The following is a 23,409-nucleotide window of genomic DNA, read 5'->3' on the forward strand; positions in this document are numbered from 1 at the left end:
GATGTGTTAAGAAAACCTTGTTACAGAGTAACATAAAAAGTATGATCAAAAAAAAAAGTATGATCAAAAAAAAAAGGTATGCTCTACCTTTTGTAAAAACAAAGAATCCTTATATATGCACATTTATGTTGTATATATAGTACTTAACAAAGCATGGAGAGAAATGTTGAAGTATACCCATAACCTGGTAAAATGGCTGGGCAGTAATAACAAAGGGATTAGGGAAATGAACAGCTTTTTTAGAAGTATGTCTTTAGATTTTTTTCATTTATTACAATGGACCTCTATGATGTTGTAAATTAAATGAATTAAAGACTTTTAAAAATCCTCAGCACTATTAAAGTAGATTATTCAAACACAAGGGGAGAGGGACTTCCCTGGTGGCGCAGTGGTTAAGACTCCTTGCTCCCAATGCAGGGAGCCTGGGTTCAAGCCCTGATCAGGGAACTATATCCCACGTGCATGCCGCAACTAAGAGTTCACATGCCACAACTAAGGAGCCCACATGCCACAACTAAGACCGAGTGCAACCGAATAAATATTAAAATAAATTCACTTTGTTATACAGCAGAAACTAACACAATATTGTAAAGCAATTACACTCCAATAAAGATGTTAAAAAATAAAAAACACAAAGGGAGAGTCAGTAACAAATCACTGAACTATCAACATATTTCCATTTTGGGGGAAAAGACTGAAGTTCTCAACTTACTATTAGTTTCTTCAGTATAATGAATTACATAATAGGTATTCAAAAGAAAGAAAAAAGATGGCAGGAAGAGTAGATTTCTTTGCTGTCACTTGAAGCTTTTGCATAAGAAAGAGTCTGAACAAATTGCAAAGAGGAAAGGATAATATCAATTTTAGAATTAAACATCTAAATAATATTTTCAAAGACACGAGATAAGGTTTTGTGTATGTTTTAAACCTGAAAATAAACTTCACTAACATCAACTCTATCGGTCACAAGTAAATGACCTGTAGTAAACTTCCATAGCTCACTTAGGACCCTGACTGCTTTTGGCTTGACCAATTACCATATATCTGAGGACCTGAACATGTTTCCATATTATTTTCATTCATATCATCTATTCTGCAGAGTAGCTACTAAGTGCCAGGCACTGTGCTATGTACTAGGGATGCCATCAATTAGATAGTTCTTGTCCTCTGAAGCTCAGGAAAAGCAAACAATTCAACAAATACTAAAAAAAAAAAAAAAAAAAAAGTACTATACTCCTTTGCCTGGTGTAGAGAGTAAGGAAGAATAGGTTCACCAGATGGAAGGAGAAAGAAAAGCATTCCAGGTAAAAGCAGAACAGGTACAATGAATGAAAGAACATGGAGTATTCAAGGAACAGCAAAAAGTTCAGTGTGTGTAAATAGAATAATATAACCAAGTGCTAGTAAAGTCAAATTGTAAGCAACTTCCTCATTCTACTTTCTTAAATAATCAACACCATCTATTAAGCTTTCATCATGTAAAGTTTCTAAAGAAAATACAGAGGTCATGTCTTCACTGACAGAGAGAAATACACATTTTAAAAAATCAAATATATTTATTGAGTACTATCAGAAAAAGAGGCTCAGGGACTTCCCTGGTGGTCCGGTGGCTGGGACTCCATGCTCCCAATGCATGGGGCCAGGGTTCGACCCCTGGTCAGGGAGATGGATCCCACGTGCTGCAACAGAGCGCCTCATGCCGCAACTAAGACCTGATGCAGCCAAACAAATAAATAAGTAAATATTTTTGAAAAAGAAAAAGAGACTCTTTCTTTTTTGTTTGGTTGACTGTTTTTTAAATTTTTGGCCACACAGAGTGGCATGCAGGATCTTAGTTCCCTGACCAGGGATCGAACCCACACCCCCTGCAATGGAAGCAGTCTTAACCACTGGACCGCCAGAGAAAGCCCAAGACTGTTTCTTCTTACAACAGTTTTTCTTCGGTAATTATACCCAAAAAACCCTAATATCTACAAAGATTCAATTAACTCTACACAGTGTACCTATTTTTTCAGTTAGTTTCCCCATTTATTTCAAACCAGTATTTTCACCATATTTTAAAAGTATCATGTTATGAAAAATTTCAAAAAGTGGGAAGGGAATCTTTCGTGCAGACTTTAAAAAGGAATTTAAAAAATTAACTTCCCTTCCTTTTCTTCAGCTTGAAACTGAACAATTTCCCAAGAGTGAGGTTTAGTAAGTAGCTACTAAACTGAGCTGCAAAAACACTGATGGAACTTCTTTTAATTTGAGTTGTTCAACTGTGTGATCATTTACAAAAGTTACATCTTATAACCAAGTAGTGTACATCATCTATGCTCTGACAGTCTTAATTTTAACCCAAAGGCTTATAAGGAGGGGAGTGCAAATATTTTACAGTTCCAAAGATCTAAGTTCATGTCTTTCTCATATTTGCTCTTCCCAAGAATCCATAACATTAACCTCAAAGCCAGATAAGCTGCAAAGCCTAGGATGCTCAGCCCAACACAATCAGCTATAACATGCAAACTGGAGTGAGCAAAGCAACTGCATATCAGGTTACACTGTGACTGCTGCACTGTAACAACAGAGAAAGGAGGGTAAAAACTACTTGCCTTTAAGATGTCTTTAATTATTAATAAAGTGCAAAGGTCACATATGTTTTCTCCATCTTTAAAAAAAGAAAAAACAATTTTTTTTCCTTCTAAGACTGTTTTTCACTGGTAATACTTATAACTCATTAATTTTCTCTCTCCAATGGTCTGAGTAGGCCAAAACAAGGCCCCCCCAAAAAAGGCAAAATTTCCAAGTACCTAGTGAAAAAAGCATTTCTCGTTTTAATCATATTATCCTAACCCTTGCCCGTTTTTGTACAAAAGTGTTAGTTAATACTGACTCAACAAGTTTGGCAAGTGTGGGGGTTTTTTTCTTCCACTTTTGGACTCTTCAAACTTTGACAAGAGATTGTTCGAGTAAGCAGAACTCATGGCAAATTAAGCGTTTTATGTTACTCCTTCAGTGAAGAAAAACCTTACATGTACTTTGAAGGTAGAAATGACGCCTTTACTGATACAAAATTTTCTATACAAAAAGCAAATGGAGGGCTTCCCTGGTGGCGCAGTGGTTAAGAATCCGTCTGCCAATGCAAGAAACACGGGTTCGAGCCCTGGTCCGGGAAGATCCCACATGCCACGGAGCAACTAAGCCCATGTGCCACAACTAAAGAGCCTGTGCTCTAGAGCCCGCGAACCACAACTACTGAGCCCACGTGCAACGACTACTGAAGCCCACGCACCTAGAGCCCATGCTCCGCAATAAGAGAAGCCACCACAATGAGAAGCGTACACACCGCAACGAAGAATAGCCCCCGCTCGATGCAACTAAAGAAAGCCCACATGCAGCAATGAAAACCTAATGCAGCCAAAAATAAATTAATTAATTTTTTTAAAAAGCAAATGGAAAAATCCTAATACTTTTTAACAAAGATGATTCTCAAAACCTATAAACCAAGAAACATAAGAACTTAGATAAATCTATATGTTCCCTTAATTTTAAAACTGCTACTTTAATACCATCCTGCATGAAAGAAACTGAATGTAAGTAACAAAGGGATGAAAGAACGCCAAAATCAACTGAGAACGATTCATAAAGGAAGACTGAATGATAAGCACCTAAAACAGATAAACAGGTTGCTGCAGTTTGAAGAAAGGAATAGTTTTAGATTTTCTGAAGCTAAATCTAAATAAGAGTTTTAAAGTTTTGATATCAAATCCTGCTGTATACACAAAATTTTTAAATTCTCAGCAAATGCAAATAAGGGGATTAAGCATTTTGAAAATCTGTTTTGGTATGTATTTTCCCAATTCAATTTTTTTAATTAAAAAATAATCTTTTGGAAAATACTCATTCAACTTTTTCAATTTGCATAGAGTTGTTACAAATCACATAAAAACTTGAGTTTTTGTTTTTGTACACGACTGATTTCAAGACTACTTTAAAAATAGTGAGATGAAATATCACCAAGGCATTGCTGACAATTTTTGTACTTTATAGTTTCACTCTAAAATTCATCTTCAAATCTAGAACTGCTGTCAGTGAAACAGATCAAAGAACAAGCAACTGCTCCAAAAGAAAATAAACTGAGGTTTCCTAAACAATGTTTATTTCAAGTATAATCCCAAGAACCCCTTAGACAAAGCAGACATTCAAGTATGTGCTGATCAATCAAAGGTGCACTAAAATAGGTGCTTCCCTGGTGGTGCAGTGGTTAAGAATCTGCCGGCCAATGCAGGGTACACGGGTTCGAGCCCTGGTCCAGGAAGATCCCATATGCCGCAGAGCAACTAAGCCTGCACTCAAGAGCCCACGGGCCACAACTCCTGAAGCCCGGGCGCCTGAAGCCCATGCTCTGCAACAAGAGAAGCCACCACAACGAGAAGCCTGCGCACCGCAACGAAGAGTAGCCCCTGCTCACCACAACTAGAGAAAGCCCACACACAGCAACAAGGACCCAACGCAGCCAAAAATAAATAAATAAAATAAATAATAATAAAAATTTTTAAATGTGCACTAAAATAAACACTTTACTTATCATTTACAAGGCAAAGGATGCTTTCTCCAATTGAACGCAAACTACCTAAGAATGAATGACATTTAAATACCAGTACATAATACCATGAAAGGAACTGAGTAAATAACACCTATCTGATAGGTCTTCCAATACCTTGTTTTAAAAGTGTATCTCAGAGACTTCCCTGGTGGCGCAGTGGTTAAGAATCCGCCTGCCAAGGCACTGGTTCGAGCTCTGGTCTGGGAAGACCCCACATGCCGTGGAGCAACTAAGCCCATGCACCACAACTACTGAGCCTGTGCTCTAGAGCCTGCAAGCCACAACTACTGAGCCTGTGTGCTGCAACTACTGAAGCCCATGCACCTAGAGCCCGTGCTCCTTAACAAAGACGAGCCACCCCAATGAGAAGCCCGCACACCGCAACCAAGAGTAGCCCCTGCTCACTGCAACTAGAGAAAGCCTGTGCGCAGCAACGAAGACTCAATGCAGCCAAAGATAAATAAATAAATTTATTTATTTAAAAAATAAATAAAATTAAAAAAATATATAAAAGTGTATCTCAGAAATGGAACATTTCAGTAACAACTACAAGGGGATACTTAGTAAATGAGTGAGGATTCCATATATGTTCTGTTTGACAGTTCTTCAAACCAAAAGAGAAAACTCCATAGCTTCAGAGTAAATACACAAATAGTAAATATATTTTTGAAAAGTCTCCTTAAAACAAATAACAAGAACACTATTTACAATGAAAACATTCACTTTTCTACTAAGACATAAGACTAGTACACGAATTTATCTACCTGATAATAACCTGATAAGAACAACGCACTTATACATGGATTAGAAGTATTAAAAGAGGGATAGGGAGGGTGGGAGGGAGGGAGACGCAAGAGGGAAGAGATATGGGAACATATGTATATGTATAACTGATTCACTTTGTTATAAAGCAGAAACTAACACACCATTGTAAAGTAATTATACCCCAATAAAGATGTTAAAAAAAAAAAAAAAAAGAAGTATTAAAAGATTTGATCCAGTTCAAGTTATAAATTTAAGTTTCAGCAGTCACTAGGCTACAATCTCAAATAAGTTATTTCTCTTTTGCAGATGTTAAAACGCAGGCTGAGGTGAAATAGAGGTGACTAAATCACACCTAACTTGAAATGTAAGAAATAATCAGTGAATTGCAGTGAAATGCTTTTTATTCAAGCATGCTATACTGCAAAACATATGTTAAGAGTAGAATAAAATTGGTGAAATTATGGGCACCTGGAGAGTCTATATTTTTAAAACAAAAGTTAAGGGGTATACAGTCTGACAAGCACTATGGAGAACAGTAAAAGTGAGTATTTAAAATCCAACTATTTCCAGAAAAATCCAATACTCGAAGTCAATCCAAGTATCTTTTTGGAGTTAGTCAACGAAGAACACTACTGCACAAACCACTTGAAAGTTAAAATCACTAAGAAATTTTCATTCACTCCTCTCTTCTGTTAACTAATTCCTACAGTAGCCAAAAAAGTTACTTTCCTTTCTACCAATGTCAGATTAAGATTCTTTTTCAAAAAAAAAAAAATTCTTTTTCACAGGCAGATTTCCATGGTCAGGGATATACATCAACAAAAATACTAAGTGTCAAAAAGTACCCAAAAGCTAAGTGTTCAGCATAGAAAAGGGAATCCACAAATGAGAAAACATTTGACAGCCTCTGCCTACCACCTTCCCCCTCAAAGCCCTTTAATGAACTTTATAAACATTTACTGTTGAAGTACACTCTGAGCGAGTGGTTCGACGAATCTCCTATACCTAACAAGGAAACACAACCAACGTCCCGACTCGGTCAAGAAGATCGGGAGAATTATTAGTTATCGACGCCTGCAGGATCAGGAGTTTGAGAGAAGAGTAAGCAGTGTATTCGCAGGTGAGTTTAAGAAAATAGAGGAGAGAGAAAAAAGCCCGGAAAATTGGGAAAGAAGTTGGTCGGAAGGCTAGAGAGAAGCGAGGCCAATGTCCAGTTTGAAAAGAACGGCAATGCAGGTGCAGACGACGTTCAACTGAGCATTTGGAAGTGCTGAAGAGAGTTCCACGAAAGACCTGACCCAGGTACGAGATACAAGAACGCTGATACGTGGCATAGAGAATACACGCGGGGGTGAGACCCGCCCCGCAAACCCTAGGCTCTCTGAATGAGCCCCAAAAGGAGGAGCGCAGACTGAGAAAATCAATGGGTCCAAGGAGGCCCGCACCGGCCGGGCAACGCCACAGCAAGGAACGCAGCCGCGCGCGGACCCTCCCGGTCCGACGCTTCGGGGTCGGCGCTCAAGAAGTCGTAACAACCCCTGAGCTCCGGGCCCCTCCTGGCCCAGCTTCTGTCCTCTCTTCACCCCCCACGGTCTGGGACCGGACACCTGGGATTGACAGGAAGCTTCTGGCCGAGCGCTCCCGGCAGGCGCGGGGTAAAAAAGGCAATATGCTCTTTGCGCCGCGAGTGACACTCACCGGCCCGAAACCTCGAACGAAACCTGCAGCTCCGGGGGCGGCGGCAGCAGTGGCAGCAGGGGCAGCAGGAACCTAACATCCAAAATGGCGGCTCCCTCGGCCTCACCACCGCTACTGCAGGCGGAGGGATCCGTAGGTCGGAAGGAGTTTTTAACTAACTTTGCACACTATCGCAGAAACTTCGGTCCCTATCTCCCTCTGCTTGTCGATCCCGTGTCCCCTGACCGCAACTTCTCGTGCCTCCCCTCTCCTATTATCCAAGAACTCGGAGCCCACCGAGGACTATTTGCCAAGGAGGAGGTGACTGCTCCTGGCAGAGCGACGCAAAGCGTAGCAAGAATCGGGGCTGTCACTGATGACGCGAGACGCCGCTGCCGAGTCACCGCTGCGAAGAGTCTGAGCGAGAAAGATCCGGTCGACCCCAGAGCCCACGGACATTGGTTCCGCGTTGCTGGAAGTGGGGGGGCTACCAGGAAGTGGCGGGGCCACCTGAAGAGGGTGGGGCTAGCAAGGTAGCGAAGGACGTGGGGAGGCGAGGCAGATGGGGGCGGAGAACAGTGAACCAGGCTGTGCCGGTCCTAATCCACCAGAACCCCAAATTCTCACCCATCACGTTTGAGACTTTAGCTTTCTCTTTAGGTTAACTTCAGGAACATGCTCCAAGTGGTCTTGGATTCTGAGGTTTTTATGGCATCTTTGCAATGTATTTTATAAAAATAAAAAGGATGACACAGAAGAATAGATTCCAAGCCCAGTATCACCTTTCAACCTGTGCATTGAACAAGATATTTAAACTCTCTGGGCTTCAATTTCCTCAAATGTAAAAAGAGAGGATTTGGACTAGTGATAGCTGAAACCATTCCATAATGGGCTTTCTGACTGATTCCATGCACTAATGACCTGAGCCAAAACAGTCCAACCATACAGGTCCTGGCTTGATAAATAATCACTAACACCTGACACGAATATTTTGCATGTTTATGTAAAGAGAGCCAAGATATCTTGGCCCGTTTAAATGAAAGGTGACCTACCATTCCTTCAGATGAAATGGCAATAAAGTATCCCTGAAAGTGAATAAAGCAGAGCACCTAGCTAGATGACAAAGAGAACTGAACTAACCACAAATCTTGAGTTTAGGACCTGTCATCAGCAGGAGGTTGTACTTTTTTACTTTGCGGGTTTCATGCAGGGGATTTCAAAACAGTTTACAAAAATTGAATTTAGTAGGCCCGCCTGTACGATTTCGTTCTTGAACTACTGGGGCATGCCAAGTGGCCGTAAAGAAAGGAGGCCAAGGGCGTAATAATAGTAATTATCATTTTTCATTATCAAATATTGATATCACATTGTTTATAAAAGCATCTTCGTATATGTAATCTAATTTGACCCTCGCGACAACCTCCTGAGTCAGACTAGACAAGCATAAGTAACTTAGTTTTACAAATAAGGAGACTGAGGCTCAGAGAAGCTGTAACTTGCTAAACGACCCTCCCTCTCTCCTCCCCCACTAGGGTTCATCTATGTGGTACCACCTTAGGAGTAAGGAAATTGTAGGTACCCACTCACCCTCCCCCACACTGAGCGGTATCAACCGAGAGCAAATGATTTGGGGAGCAGAATGCTTATGGAATTCAGTCACTTCATATCCCCTCCATGCACTACTGTATAGTACAGCTGTTGATCACAGGGCAAGTAAAGTGTAAAACTAGAACACCATAATAATGCCATAACGCAGATTTCACTGAGGTATAGCTATACATGCTAAAGTACATTATGGGGCTCCCGTAAAAGTAAGGAGTTTGCAGGTTCCAAAGCAGTTACCTACAGCATTCTGTTTGCAAGTCACAAAAATTTGCTTAAAAGTCGAATTTAAGTGTTTACCATTGCAAACCACAAAAGAAAAGTTAAACTATCTTCTTAAGAAACAGGAAGGAGCTTGGATTCTACCATGCCAAGTGGCAGAACATTAAAGAGAAAATGACAGATATTATAAAATGTAAATCCTCTTCATGTATTTTTTTACTTATATTTATCTTTATAATTACTAAGCTCCTCTCGTAATGCAACTGAAAATTAAAAGCAATTGACCCAATATATAGCATAATCATCATTATCCTGGGATCTTTGGTTTCTGTGGCTGGCTATTAAAGTTTGGGAAAACTTACTGCCCATCTACTCAAACATAACCTCAAATTTCAGATAAATAAATTACAGCACATCAATAAAGTAGAATACTATGCTGCCAAAAAATTAAGCTACACCTCTATCTTTACTAGCAGGGTATGGCAGATTTTTAAAAACATATTACAAAATAGTATTATAGGGCTTCCCTGGTGGCGCAGTGGTTAAGAATCTGCCGGCCAATGCAGGGGACACGGGTTCAAGCCCTGGTCCGGGAAGATCCCACATGCTGCCGAGTAACTAAGCCCATGCACCACAACTACTGAGCCTGCGCTCTAGAGCCCAGGACCACAACTACTGAAGCCCACATGCCTAAAGCCCGTGCTCCACAACAAGAGAAGCCACCACAATGAGAAGCCCACGCACTGCAATGAGGAGTCGCTCCCGCTCGCCACAACTAGACAAAGCCTGCGCGCAGCAACAAAGACCCAACGCAGCCAGAAATAAATAAAATAATATTTTTAAATTTTAATTTATTTATGGCTGTGTTGGGTCTTCGTTTCTGTGAGAGGGCTTTCTCTAGTTGCAGCAAGTGGGGCCCACTCTTCATCGCGGTGCGCGGACCTCTCACTATCGCGGCCTCTCGTGTGGAGCACAGGCTCCAGACGCGCAGGCTCAGTAATTGTGGCTCACGGGTCTAGCCGCTCCGTGGCATGTGGGATCTTCCCAGACTGGGGCACGAACCTGTGTCCCCACTAAAATAAATTTTTAAAAAATAGTATTATAGGGCTTCCCTGGTGGCGCAGTGGTTGAGAATCCGCCTACCGATGCAGGCGACACGGATTCGTGCCCCGGTCTGGGAAGATCCCACATGCCGCGGAGCGGCTGGGCCCGTGAGCCATGGCCGCTGAGCCTGCGCGTCCGGAGCCTGTGCTCCGCAACGGGAGAGGCCGCAACAGTGAGAGGCCCGCGTACCGCAAAAAATAAAATAAAATAAAATGAGCTTGTAAAAAGTGTATATATACACAGAAAAAATGTTGAAGGATAAAACTAAAATGTAAAAGTGATTATCTTTGGATGGTGGGATTATAGAGGACTTTTATTTTCTTTATTACGTTTTGTTTTTTGCAATAAGTATACTGTATTTTTATTTGGAAAAAAAGACTTTCACATTTTGGGGGGGAAAAAGTCCTTATAAGATAATGTAGTTTTATGGATCCAAATACTAGAGGAGATATTTGTTTTTATTTGTTTTAATTTATTTTACGTTATTTATTTTTGGCTGTGTTGGGTCTTTGTTGTTGCACGTGGGCTTTCCCTAGTTGCGGCAAGTGGGGGCCACTCCCTGTTGCGGTTCCCGGGCCTCTCATTGTGGCGGCTTCTCCTGTTGTGGAGCGCGGGCTCCAGGGGCACGGGCCCAGTAGTTGTGGCACACAGGCTCAGTAGTTGTGGCTCATGGGCTCTAGAGAACAGGCTCAGTAGCTGTGGCACACGGGCTTAGTTGCTCCGCAGCATGTGGGATCTTCCCAGACCAGGGCTTGAACCCGTGTCCCCTGCATTGGCAGGCGATTCTTAACCACTGTGCCACCAGGAAAGTCCCAGACTTTTGTTTTGAAAACAGCAACAACCAGAAAGGATTCAACAAATTTCCAGCAATAGATAATGGTTGGGGGAAAAAGATCATTGTTTTTATGGTTTTGTTTATTATTGATAACTAGTATGCTTCGATTTAACAAATAATAACAACAAAAACCAAAAACAAACTGAAGAGGCATCTCCAGGAGTCAGACCACTCAGATGTCAGTCCTGGCTGGGTTTAACTGAATTTGTGCCCTGAGCAAAGTGTTTAATATCTCTGAACCTGTTTCCTCAGCTGTCCAATATTTATTTATGACTTGCTTTATTCCAGAATGGATTCTAAGTGGCTTATTATCCAGAGGGATCAAATGTGTGAAAGCACTTTGAAAAGTATCAGGCATCATGAGAATATAAGTGTAAACACTTTTTGTGCCACCTCATAATTCAACCAAATCATTTACTGATTGCCCACTACTGGTGCAGTAGTGTGTTCTGTCTTACAATTTACAAAAATATTTTCATATATATTGATTCATTTGCTCCTCACCCACCATGAGCTTGTAAACCATGCAGGCACTATAGCATAGTAGTTAAAAGTGTTGTTTTCTGGTGCCAGACTGCCTGGATTTAAACTTGCTCTTCCTCTCTTCATTGTGTGGCCTTCAGCAAGTTCCCTAACATCTCTGAGCATTTCTGAACCTCAGTGTACCCGTCTGTAAAATGGAGTTAATAGTAGCACCAGCATCTTGGGACTTCCCTGACGGTCCAGTGGTTAGAACTCCACATTTTCACTGCAGAGGGCATGGGGTTGATCCCTGGTTGGGGAACTAAGGTCCCACATGCCACGTGGCATGGCCAAAAAAAAAAGTATCATCAGCATCTTAAGGCTGATATGATCATTAAATGAGCTGATACATGTAGAGTATTTAGAAACAGCAGGTGGCACTAAGTAAGGGCTCAATAAATATTAGCTCTTTTTAGGATAAATATTATCATCCCTATTTTAGATACAAGGAAACAGAAGGTCAGGGAAATTAAATGATTTGTCAGCTTCAAACAGCAGAGATCAGATTCAAATCTAGATCGTCCAACTTTGAAAGTAACTTTTAGTCCATACAGTAATCATTCAATGAATGTGCTGCCTGAGTCTTTCCACTACACCACACTGCCCTGGGTGCACAGAATATGTAATAGACAATGCAAAAGAGACAGTCCCTACCCTGCAGATAATTATAATCTCATTGAGGAAAACTGGATTTTTTTTAATCCAGAAAAATATCAGTGATATTATTACTCAGCAGATAAGTCCTAGTTCCCCAAAATCAGAAATATGAGAGGTCACTGGGCACCAGAGCAGTGAAAGATGGTTTTTGGAAGACGTGGCATGTCAGTTGGAATCTGTGGTACTAGAAGAGGACCTGTTCTCTTGGGCCTAGATGCCGCAGGATTCTTAAGTGACTCGGTATCAGCAGCTGAAGCCATATGACCTTTGCAGCGCATGGGGAAAGCTCTCACTACAGAAACGTGGTCAGCGTCTTTCACAAGGGACTCTTCCTGCTTCTCCACGTGCCAGAGCCCTCAGCCTAGAAAGAAAAGGAAAGAGGGGATGCAACCCTGGAGGAAATACACTGACGTGAGTCAAAGAGGCAGTTCCACTGGCCTGTTTTGCTATCGTTTGAGTCACCTGAATCTATAAATAAGCCTGAGAGAGTAAAATTAGTCCCTCTGTTTTCTATGTAATGTTTGCACAAAAAGCATTTTTACAATTCTTTTAAGGGTGGCCCCTAAGCACAATTTATCCTGGTCTGAGAAAAGGTTTTAGGAATCAATCCTACAGTTATAACAAAAACCAGAAATGATGTAAAAATTAATTTTCCAACAGCTAACTCCATACACTCTTTGGCCTCCTACCAAGAGCATTAGAAATCTGCTATATGTTCCTTCAAAGTAAAGACCAAAGCCCAGAGGATATGAGGCTCTGACAAGCTTCCTCTTAGCTTTTTAAGGACTTTTTAAAAAGAGGAAACCCATAACTAATAAGAACCTGCTGTTTAAAAAAAAAAAAGAGGCCACCTGAGATGTTTTATGTCACAATATTTTTTTAATTAATTAGATTTTTGGCTGCGTTGCGTCTTCGTTGTTGCACACGGGCTTTCTCTAGTTGTGGCGAGCAGGGGGTACTCTATTGCGGTGGCTTCTCTTGTTGCGGAGAATGGACTCTAGGTGTGCGGGCTTCAGTAGTTGTGGCACGCAGGCTCAGTAGTTGTGGCTCACGGGCTCTAGAGTGCAGGCTCAGTAGTTGTGGCTCACGGGCTTAGTTGCTCCACAGCATGTGGGATCTTCCCAGACCAGGGCTCGAACCCGTGTCCCCTGCATTAGCAAGTGGATTCTTAACCACTGCACCACCAGGGAAGTCCCTATGTCACAATATTTTGTTTTTTCTAGAGTAGCTGTACTTCGTGTGTAAATGATTCTATACTATGCTGGCACCTTTGGAGTGAAAAATCTTACCAGATATGAGACTGCAACCACCTCAAACCCCAACTTGAGGAAATGGTGCCAGTTTCCTGTTTAGGAAGACAAAACTGAGGAGGGGGACTTAGGGGAGGGGGGAATGAAGGCAGTCGAAAGGTACAAACTTCCAGTTATAAGATAAATAAGTACTAGGGATGTTATGTACAACATGATAATGAAAGTTGCTAAGAGAATAAATCCTAAGAGTTCTCATCACAAGAAAAAAAATTAACTTTATACCTATTTGAGATGATGGGTGTTCACTAAACTTGTGATAATCACTTCATGATGTATATAAGTCAAATCATTATGCTGTATACCTTATTCTTCTACAGTGCTGTGTGTCAATTATATCTCAATAAACTGGAAGAAAAAGAACAACTGAGGCCATCAGAGAAGGATGCACCATCCAGAAACAGAGCAGGGCTTCTGACTCATTGTTTCCTACTCAAGTTATTTTATTTCCTTAGTATGGGCACTGTCATTTCCCTGGAAGGATTCACGGTAAAATGGTTTACTTTTCCTTTAAGTGCATAGCCCCATCCTTGTTCTTTTAAAATCAGTCAGTCCTACAAGTTGCTTTAAAATTAGCCTGGGGGCTTCCCTGGTGGCGCAGTGGTTGAGAGTCTGCCTGCTGACAGAGGGGACACGGGTTCGTGCCCCGGTCCGGGAAGATCCCACATGCCGCGGAGCGGCTGGGGCCGTCCGGAACATGTGCTCCGCAAAGGGAGAGGCCACAATAGTGAGAGGCCCGTGTACCGCAAAAAAAAAAAAAAAAAAAAAAAAAAAAAAAATTAGCCTGGGAAGTCCAAGAAGTGTTGGGACATCCGCAGTAACTGGGGCAGCCAGTTCCTGGTACCCAGTTCAGAGAACACCAAACTCCTCCGCCAAGCTATTCACACATGCCAGAGGATGATCTAGGACTTGACCAGGTGCCAGGGTGAGGTGGCTTATCCCAAGGAGAGGCAGACAGAGAACCATAAAGTTTAAGAGATGAAAGATATTGTAAATGAGAAAACTACAGACCCACACACAGGTGGCCATATTAAAATTTGTGCCCAGGAGCCCTGATTCCCCAAAAAAATAGGCAATCCAGGACTAAGGAATTAGGTGGTTTAATCAGCATTTCAAGTCTTGGTTAAGAGCTTCAAAATCGACTTCCTCAGAACCATAATGACACTGTTTAATATTATGAAAGTAAAGAGTATGTGTTACACACATATACTGAAGTATTTACAGATGAAATTATAGGCATAATGTTTAAGATTTACTTTAAATTCCTTCTGTATCAAAAGAAAAATAGGAAGAGATAGGTAGATGAAATAAAAGCAGCACAATATTGATAACTGTTGAAACTGAGGGATGGGTACATGAAAGTTCATTATATTATTCGCTCTAATTTTGTATATGTTTAAATTTTTCATAATAAAGTTTTCTTTGTTTTATTTTTAAGCAGAGGACTTGAATACCTAGAAGCTGAGCAATACACAAAGTGGTTCAGACAAAAATTTCAGCAAGGAAAATCAGAGTCAAATTATGTCTGAGGACTTCCCTGGTGGCACAGTGGTTAAGAATCCGCCTTGCCAATGCAGGGGACATGGGTTGGAGCCCTGGTCCGGGAGGATCCCACATGCAGCGGAGCAACTAAGTCCGTGCGCCACAACTACTGAGTGTGCGCTCTAGAGCCCGCGAACCGCAACTACTGACCCAACGTGCCACAACTACTGAACCCCGAGCGCCTAGAGCCCATGCTCCGCAACAAGAGAAGCCACCGCAATGAGAAGCCCGCGCACCGCAACGAAGAGTAGCCCCCGCTCGCTGGAACTAGAGAAAGCCTGCGCAAAGCAACGAAGACCCAACACAGCCAAAAATAAATTTTAAAAAAATTATGTCTGAAATATAAAATCTTTTAAAAAAAGAGCTTCAAGAGGTCAGAAATACTTAGGAAGGCGAAAAGAATAAAACAATTTCTCTTTACTTCATACCGAAGGAACAAAGAGTAAAAATAATTAATGCATATGGTTCTTTAGGTTTTTTTTTTTTTTACTTCTCCAGAATTATGTACACAAAGTTATGAGATTTTTATACTATTTTCAACATAAGAGAAAATTGTTTTCACTACATAGTAATTAAATATATCTACTCTAAATCACTACACATTAAAGACTTTCAAAATTGACCAGCTCTTAAAAATGTTCTTTGCAGTCTATACTGTGGTATTGTCAAGAGGTAGATATAAGACTAAAGCCCTATTTTCTCATGAATTCATCATAAAAACACATCAAACATCAGCTAAACGATTGCAAATATGCTCCCTGGCTTTAAAAAAAACTTCACAAAGATCATTTTACTATTCAAAAGCCCATTTAGAAATATGTTCTAGCGCTGCTTGGAGTCCCATTCCAGATTCAGTTTCTTTAACCATACTGACCTGTCTTTCAGGAGAAAGGGGTGAGAAATAAGGGGCTGGAGATGACACAGGTGAGGGCCCTGCTGCTAATACTGGCGATGCCCCAAATGGATCACCCGTTCCTGCTACAGTTCCACCTCCTCTGCAAAGAGCACTTTTCTTGACATCCTCGGTGAATTAACCAGGCCTGCTGGGGCTTCAGCCTGAGGCAAGAATCACATTGGCTTCTCAATTTACTACACATTTGTTCACTGCATACCTACTACACTCCAAGCACTCTTGGAAATCCGGGGGAAGAAACAGCGAGCAAGGACACGTGGTTTCTGCCCTCATGAAGTTTAGGGTCCAGGGTAAGTCAATGACAGTTACAGCAAACTTCAGGCTTACTGGCCCACATACTTCTTCTTTCTCTCTGTTTCAATGGCTGTGTTTTGAGTGCTTATGAGGTCAGACACTGTGGTACACCAGTGATTAAGAGCTAGATGTCAAAAAAAAGAGCTAGATGTCAATATGCATAGATATGTCTACAAGAAAGTTTATCATACTTTAAGCAGTGGTAAACTCTGGATGTATCCGTTCATTTGACAAAATCTATTGACCTTGTAATATAAACTAGGCATAGTGCTGGGAATGCCACAGTGAACAAACCAGACAAAAGTCCCTGTCCTCGTGGATCTGATATTGCAGGGGGAGAGACAGATAAGAAACAAGATCACTAAGTGAACGATAACAGTGTGTTAGATAGAGATAAGATTGATAGAGAAAAAATATAAAACAGTGAAGAGGGAAGAGAAGGTAGCTGGGAAGGGCTTTGCAGAGAAGAGAACACTCAAATACAGACCTGAAGAAAGTGAGGGAGGGACCAGGCGGAGAGCTAGAGAACACAGAGTCCCAAAGTACAAAGGTCCTGAGGAGGGAGCAGGTGTGTGTTTGAAGAAGCACGAGGAGGCCAGTGTGGCTGAGGCAGAGTAAACACGCGGAGAGTAGAGGGACTGAGGCGAGAGAGAAGAGGTGACAGTAGGTGTGGGTGGCCTCCTCAGTCATAGGAAAGCTGTTGCCTATTATCCTAAGTGAAATAAAAAGCCATTGGAGGGTTTTAAAAGCAGAGGTGTTACATGATCTGACCTAGGTACTAACCAGATCTCTGACAGCTGCATTAAACATCAGTTAATGGGGAAAAGGGGTAGAAGCAGAAAAACCAGTTAAGAGGGTACTGCAATCAATTCAGACCAGAGACTATTGCAGGTTAGATCATGGTACTGTCAGTGGAGATGGTGAGAAGTGACAGAAATCTGGAACGTAGAGTAACCAGGATTTGTTGAAGATTGGTTGGGCTAGGGGTTGAGAAAAAGGGAAGATATCAAGATTTTCCCCTAGCATAGAATTACCACTAACTATAGAATGAGTACGTTCTTGGAAAGGGTGAGAGCACTTTTGGACATGGTAAGTTTGAGATGCATCTGAAACATCCTAGTGAAGACATCAAGAAGGCAGGCGAGGGACTTCCTTGGCGCTCCAGTGGTTAAGACTCCCGCACTTCCAATGCAGGGGGCGCGGGTTCCAGCCCTGGTTGGGGAACTAAGATCCCGCGGGCCATGCTGCATGGCCAAAAAGAAGACGAAGAAAAAAAAAAGGCAGGTGAATGCATCAGCCTGGAGTTCATATCAGCCTAGAGGCCTTAGCTAGTGATAAACATGTGGAAGTCCTCACCACAAAGATGGGATTAAAAACTACAATGTTGGATGAAATCACCTAGAGAATAGGGAAGAAGAAGTTGTCCAGAGACTGAGCTCTTAGGCACAACTTTGGTGGCATTTCATGTGGCTTTTACTTCTTCTTAGTCCCTTTCTGTATTGTCTAAATTTTTTTTACAACATGTCATTTTTCAACAAACCACATACTCTTTGGAAAAGAAAAAAAGAGTCCCTTTCAGGAAACCATCAAGAGTAAAGCATCAGAAAAGACAGGTGTGCCCTTTAATCACAATCCAACATGGTACCTGCTGCCAATTTGAGGGCATTAGGGAGAAATTTCTCTTGCCCTAAAACAATTCATGATCACTTTTGGAAGCTTCATCCATCCTCTGTGATAATGATGAGGATGAAAAGCAAAACTTGATTATATTTGCTATGTGCCAGGTACTGCATATAAATTCCTTGTACGTATTAGCTCATTTAATCATCTCAACAAATTTATGAGATTTTAAAATAACTCTTAACTGTTATTATCCCCCTTCTTACAGTCCAGAGAACTGAGTCTTTGAGAGGGTAGGCCACTTGCCTGAAGTCTCACAGTTAATAAATGGCGGAGCTAGGATCTGAATATGGGCTGTTTCACTACTGAACTCAAACTGTGAAACAAGGCTAAATGATGGTGCCTTGTGCCTTTGGATCTTGTAGCCTTTATTCCAAGAGCTCTTTATTAAAATGCAAAATAACCCTCGGATAAAGCTGAGATCTTAAGAACTAAAAACATTTTATACGCTTCTAGGTATAACACTAGGTAACTTCATCTTTGTTTTCCACTCTATCGTTAACAACTTAAAAGGGTTATCTGACCACAGAAGTCCAGCTCTGCTAGAAAAAGTATGTGGGTGGAGAAAAGGTGCAGATGTCACCTGTTTACAATCCTGCCAGAGCTACGGTGGAAGCCACATACCTAAGTTAAAAAAAAATCTTCCGGTGCACAGTAAGAATCTCTGCTTTAAGTCAATTCTCTCTTCTTGAAAGTACTGACCATAAAGGTTGCTTTGGATTTATATGGGCCATTATAGTTCTTAGCCATTTCTGTTAGGTACTGTTCCACTGGAACCTGGGGTAGAGCGTTTACGTTCAATTTACACATTAGCTGCAAAATAAAGAGCATAAGGAACAAAAAGTGTTTAAGTGGTCTTTCACTTTTGAATCATAGTACTTCATTTTTCTAGTCTCTGTTATGTAAGATGTATAATTTGTTTTTATTTTATTTTATTTTTTATTTATTATTTATTTGGCTCTGTCGGGTCTTAGTTGTGGCATGCGGGGTCTTTTGTTGTGGCACCTGGGCTTCTCTCTAGTTGTGGCGCAGGCTCCAGAGCATGCGGGCTCAGCAGTTGTGGCGCGCAGGCTTAGTTGCCCCGTGGCATGTGGGATCTTAGTTCCCTGACCAGGGATCAAACCCACGTCCCCTGCGTTGGAAGGCAGATTCTTAACCACCAGGGAAGTCCCAAGATGTATAATTTTTAAAAGATGTATAATTTAGCAACAACAAGGAGGGGCCCTGCTTGTTTCATAAGACAGCCTATCCTAGGGCAAAGGAACCAAGTAGAATAAGAGGAAGAATATAAACACAAGAAAAAATACTTTGAGGTAAGAATTCTGATTTCATGATAAACATTTTGAATTATGTCAGAGGTAATAGTCAACATATTCAACAAGGCACTATCCAATCAGAATGGACACCCTGAATGATGAGAGTGTCCACCAGCCTGAAACAACTACTGTGGCCACATGCCCGTGTCCCAGCTGAATGTCTGTCTGAATTATGTATGTGGTCATGATTAAGATGTTCAAAAGTTGAAACTTCTAAGTTGGATTAACTTCCTTCATATTACTACGCCAGTTACATTTAGGAAAATGTATGCTTTCTTAATAAAGAAATCAGCTCAGTTTTCTTGACTCTAGCTTTTTGATAAAGATCTGAGTTTTCTAGTCCAAAAGCTTTATTCAAAGTTGTGCTGCCTCTAATGCAAAACTTATTTCTAAACATCTTTCAGTCTGTACAAAATTATATGATCTGAGTTTGCTCATATTTGCTTCTCCCAGACTTCTTGGTTTAAAAAATAATGTGTGTCTCTGGAAATGGTACTACCCAAGAGCTGACAGTTCCAATCTCATTGCTTTGACACAGCTGACCATAATTCTCAGCTGTACTTTTTACACAGCCGATTAGATACCTGCAGAAAACCATCACCAAGAAAGAAAGAAAGGCAAAATTCATCAAGTTATGGCAACTTTGCTTTAGATGAAGAACCACCAAAATAGCAAAACTAATTTCATGTTACCTCTTTGGAATTATGTTCTATTAGCTTCAGAACAACAATAACAATAAAACAAGTGCTTTGCTTTTAAGTATCTGATAAATGTGAAACTTAAAACCTCTATTTCTAAACACCTGATAAATTATAACACCCCAACCCTCACAAAAGAAACCCAGTTTCAAGTTTTTGGGTTTTTATAAATTTATTTATTTACCTAGTTATGGCTGTGTTGGGTCTTTGTTGCTGGGTGCGGGCTTCCTCTAGTTGTGGCGAACGGGGGCTACTCTTCGTTGCGGTGCACGGACTTCTTATTGTGGTGGCTTCTCTTGTTGCGGAGCACGAGCTCTAGGCGCATGGGCTTCAGTAGTTGTGGCACGTGGGCTCAGTAGTTGTGGTGCACGAGTTTAGTTGCTCTGTGCATGTGGGATCTTTCCAGACCAGGACTTGAACCTGTGTCCCCTGCATTGGCAGGGGGATTCTTAACCAGTGCACCACCAGGGAAGCCCCCCCCCATTTTCAAGTTTTGTTTTATTTGTTGCCATTGCCATTTTTTTTTTAAAAAGTATTTTTCACTTAAAGACCAACAGAAGAAAATACTTCTTTGGTTAACCCTTAGGAGAAAAAAGGATCCTCCAATTAATCCTAAAACACCAAGCAAGTAACACTAGTGATACCCTCACCTACGTCGTGACACAGGCAGTTAAAAACAGTCAAACAACTATTTTCAACTCAGGCACCTCTGACTGGAGGTGAGAAGCTACCCAGATTAGTGTAGATACAGATTCAGACAGACCAGAATCCAGTTCCTTAAAGGAAACATAAAAATCTCAGGGCTTTATGTTTCCCTCTTTTCCCACGGACAATACTCAAAACATAATGTTAAATAAAAAATTTTTTTAAACTTAAATTAGAATACAAACCTGTATGTATATATCTGTATATATACACACACATAGATACATACAGACATATAGACTGAAAGGAATATATTAAAATTCTTTTTTTTTTTTTTTTTGGTACGCGGGCCTCTCACCGCTGTGGCCTCTCCCGTTGCGCAGCACAGGCTCCGGATGCGCAGGCTCAGCGGCCATGGCTCACAGGCCCAGCCACTCCGCGGCACGTGGGATCTTCCCGGACCGGGGCACGAACCCGTGTCCCCTGCATCAGCAGGCGGACTCTCAACCACTGCGCCACCAAGGAAGCCCCAGGTTACTTTTATGTTCTAAAATGTTCCATACTGAACATTTATTATTTTTGTAATAAAAAGAGTAGTTATTTTCAAAATGAGAGTGCATGTCATGGTTTGCATTTTAAAAAATGTTTTCTTATATACAGTTCCATTTGATCTGAGTAACACCTGTGTGAGGTTTGCATGTTATCTGCATTTTGCAGCTGACAAAATTGGGATTCTGAGAGATTAAATGGCTTGCCCATGTTCACATGACTAGGAGTAACTGGTCAAATTGGAACTCAAAACTAAATCTTCAGGCTGCAAATTCCTATGCTTTTCCACCACATTATGCCATAGAATGAACAAGTCAAGTCATGTTGGAGATGTAACAAATGTAACCTGTCCCAGATTAATCCACTGCGATAAGGGAAGTCTTACTACCTTGAGCTATCAACTGATGACTGAGCCTGGGGAAATAGGCTTTTCATGAGTCGGGGAAACCTGAGCCTGCAAATCATACACTCTGCCTGTCTGCCATACCCTAAAAGTGATGCTCACCTTCTAATCATGAATAGAAAGAGTTACTCTTTCATTGCAAAAAATCTTGACGTGAGACTGTACTTGAATCTGAAATAAATGCAAAGCTCAGTACTTGGAAGGTTGCTTAGCTAAGTTCAAAGTACGAAAATGGCCTTTGCCCTGGACATCACAGAGAAGAGAAATCACAGTAAAACTGGACTGTTTCAGATAAATGCTGAACTGTTGTTACACAAGTGCTAATATTGGCAAACATTTATTGGGTGCCCAGGTTATAGTCTGTATTACATATAGAACCCTGGAGTGATAGAAGATCAAGATTATCATCTCCCTTTAAAAAAGAATATATTTAGTTAAGAGAGCACTCATTAGCTTTATTTATCTTGAATCATTCAGGCATTCCATGTTTAAATTTCTCTATTTGTAAGAAGGGGATAAAATGTATCTGAATAATAATATGTATCCCTGATTGTCAAAATCGAATAAAAGAACACATGGGCATGCAGTTTAAAATTCACAAGTTCTATGTACACCATCAATGTCATCCTCTTTGTTCATGGTAACCATAATGGGTACCACTGGTTTTCCCTAAATTTCATTTGTTTTGGGTACTTTCCTTAGGCTCCTGTTATCTAAGTAATGCACAAACACCCTCTGCAAGATTTGGCTAAAGAATGCCCAAAAATCAGTTTGGAAGTTTGGGTAACATCTGCCTCTCTACTACTATAATAGGCTATAGTAATTCAATAATAAATAGTGCTATTTACGGAGCACTAGGAAAACTGTGTTTACATGAAATACTTATTTCACCTGAACCCTCCTCATAATCAGAGATCACGTTTCTCAGTTTATTGAGGGGTCCATCCCACATGTGATCCATTGGAACAAGGAAAGAGAAAAAGGCAACATAAAATAAGTTGGACTTACAGCAAGAAGACAACAGGCATCAGCTACTACTCCTGCTCATGGGTGTGACACTACTTGAGCTGTCATGTGATAGAAGAAATAGCATTTTTTGTGTGTGTTTGAAAAAAGCTAAGGAAGCTCTTTCAGAAATATTTGCCCGGGAGCTCAAACTTAATAGCTACTGCACATCTAAAAAGGCTTGGCTAGATAAAGTTCTATGCTTTGGTGGAGAGAAATCCAGTAATTTGGACATAATGCTACATTTTAAACCTTTGGAAACATTTTCTTTTTCTTTCTTTTTTTTTGTCCACACCAGGCAGCACTCGGGATCTTAGTTCCCTGAGCAGGGATAGAACCTGTGGCCCCTGAAGTGGAAGCACGGAGTCCTAACCATTGGACCGCCAGGGAATTCCCTAGAAACCTCTTTTTAAATTAAACTTTTTATTTTGAGATAATTGTAGATTCACATGCAGTTTGTAAAAAGTAATACAGAACAACCCAGGGTACTCTTTACCCAGTTTTCCCTGGTGGTAATATCTTGCAAAACCAAAGATATTGGTATTGACACAGAACTGTCAAGATACAGAATGTCAAGATACAGAACTGTGTTTGGAAACTTTTAAATGATTTGATCACCGTAATAATCATTCCCACAATTCAGAAACACTCCTTTAAATTCCAGAGTTGCTAAGTAAGGTCTTAGGAGATATGTCATGGGGCTGGGAGGTGGTGGCACAGAGGATTGCACAGGAATCTGAGAGGCAGCTTGCTGTGCTGCCTGGAGAATTTACTCATTTATCTTTTTTTTCCAGGAATTTTAAGCGGTTGACAACCAGTGGCAAGTTGACGCAAAGGGGATCAGCTTTGAAGGAAGAGCTGAAATGATTTCACCACAAGGCACAGCAGCTCGCAAGTCACCTTGCTGAGAAGTTCCCCAGCCAAAGAGAGTTATCAGAGGCTCTAATTTTTCCACATCCACGTTATTTATTCAACAAATCCCGTGTAAGGAATTCCTGGCTGCTTAGTACTGGCCTTAATGCACTTGTTTCTCTGTGGACCAGTTCCCCAGATACAACTCTTGTGATTCAAATAAGGGTTAGATC

General features: G+C 41.0%; 1 protein-coding gene across 1 annotated transcript in view; it reads right to left on the minus strand.

Moving 5' to 3' along the window:
- AP1G1 (adaptor related protein complex 1 subunit gamma 1) overlaps nt 1–7,436 on the minus strand; it is a gene marked incomplete at its 5' end in the record, with an annotated part of 81,348 nt that extends 73,912 nt beyond the window's left edge. The window contains one exon of the mRNA XM_079908295.1: nt 7,052–7,436. The remainder of the gene's footprint in view (nt 1–7,051) is intronic.
- Between the last annotated feature and the right edge of the window lie 15,973 nt (nt 7,437–23,409).

Source organism: Stenella coeruleoalba (genome assembly GCF_951394435.1).
Source record: "Stenella coeruleoalba genome assembly, chromosome: 20".
In the NCBI taxonomy this organism is placed as follows: domain Eukaryota; kingdom Metazoa; phylum Chordata; class Mammalia; order Artiodactyla; family Delphinidae; genus Stenella; species Stenella coeruleoalba.